Raw genomic sequence first — 2,097 nt, forward strand, 5'->3', positions numbered from 1 at the left:
CGGGGGGCGGGTCTTGGACCGTATCCCCTGTGGGTAAGAAGGGACTACTTTATGAGCTACAAAATTGGAATTGTGTCTTTTGGGTGATTTCACATAGGAGTTAAATGCTATTATATTTGTATTTCACACTAGTATTGTACAATATAAAATGTAATTAAAAATTCATGCTAATTTAAGTATTTATGTTTTCCTTACTTTAAATATTTAATAGTTGTAATAGTTAACTATCCATCTAAATTTATAATACCATGCCACATCAAGAGAGAGAAACCAGAAGAAAGGGGGGGAAAGCTTTATATTTTAATGATTTAGCTGCATCATTTCCTACTTTTTGAACAAGGGGCCCCAGAAGTAATTTAGCTGGCTTTGAACCCCCCACCCCCACACACACACACACACACTTCTGCCTCCAAAAGAGTCCCAACAGCCCTACTCTGAAGACGGTGGAGTCAGGGAAGACTTCCCACCTACCCTCAGTCCCCCTCACTGACAAGGTTAGGGTAGGAGACGTTAGAGAATGAATATATCTCTGCCCTGTGAATAAGGCATCCAAGGCCACAGCTCCCAGCTACCACACCCAAGAGCTGCATTTCCTATAGTAAATACACAGGAGGTAGGAAGTGGGGGAGGAAGGAAGACCTTGTTCCGCACATTTTCCCATAGAAACAGTGTTGTGGGGTCACAGCTCTGATCCTCTCCGTCAGTCTGCATGTGGGCTAAATGGGCTTCTAACAGTTGGCCTGAAACCTAACTAGCACTTGTCACATTATTTCTCTGGGGAAAATGTATTTTCAGTTTCAGACAACCAAGCTAAAAATCAACTTTTGAGAACATAACTTAGTCATACAGGGACTCTATACCTTCGTAGCTCAAATAGCTGAGACCATTGAGAAGAATGGCATCTGTAAGACCCACGTAAACAACTAAATGTAATTGAGGAGTTATTAAAAGTTATAACTTGTCCAGCTGCTGCGGCTCAGTGGTTGAGCATTGACCTATGAACCAGGAAGTCACAGTTCCATTTCCAATCAGGGCACTGGCCGGGGTTGCAGCTCGATCCCCAGTAGACGGCATGCGGGAGGCAGCCGATCAATGATTCTCTCAGCATTGATGTTTCTATCTCTATCCCTCTCCCTTCCTCTCAGAAATCAATAAAAATATATTTTTAAAAATACTGGGTCATTAATTTTTTTTTTAAGTTATAACTTCACTTTATCCTTTGAGTGGTAGGACGAGTCCAGTCCTTCAGATTTACGGTTTGAAGAACTTGATTGCAGGTTCACCAGGGTTGATTGGTCTCTGGCAACCAACACCCACCAACCAAACCCCAGAAACTGCACTGTAAGCCAGATCCTAATCCATTAAGAACACAAGAAAAGCTGTGCTGAATTGGGCTGAAGATTTATCTAGTCTGGTCTTCTCTGACAATGATTGTGAACTTAATGTTTTACTCATTGTAAGCTCTAATGTTGAGCACCGTGCCTGAATATTATGTTCATTCAATAAATGTTTGTTGAAAATGAAGTGTTTTTCTCTGAGAGAACAATAATAAAGTTTACATTGATTTAAAAAAAATGAAGTGTTTTGCAATTGCAATTGCCCTCTATGACATAAACTTCAGAAAGGTAAGGATTTTCTCCAAATGTTTCCCTTTCTGAAATGTATATTTTTAAAGCAACTTTCTCCTGAGGTTATTGTAGTTGCCCTTTTCCATGACCTAGAGTATCTACTAGACTTTTTTTAGGGGTTTGCTGCATAATTATATGAATGACTAGAGGCCCAGTGCTCGAAATTCTTGCACTGGGGGGGGCGTCCCTCAGCCCGGCCTACGCCCTCTCGCAGTTCAGGAGCCTGCGGGGAATGTCCAACTGCCGCAGAGTGCTGTGCTTGCCAGCAGTGAGCCTAGCTCTGGGCTTCTGGTTGAGTGGCACTCCCCCTGTGGGAGCACACTGACCACCAGAGGGCAGCTACTACATTGAGTGTCTGCCCCCTGGTGGTCAGTGCGCGTCATAGTGACTGGTCTTGCCTCCATTCAGTCAATTTGCATATTAGCCTTTTATTATATGGATTCCAGGTACAACTTCATTACTGGTTTGT

This window comes from Myotis davidii, unplaced genomic scaffold (genome assembly GCF_000327345.1).
Source record: "Myotis davidii unplaced genomic scaffold, ASM32734v1 scaffold132, whole genome shotgun sequence".
NCBI classification, from domain to species: Eukaryota; Metazoa; Chordata; class Mammalia; order Chiroptera; family Vespertilionidae; genus Myotis; species Myotis davidii.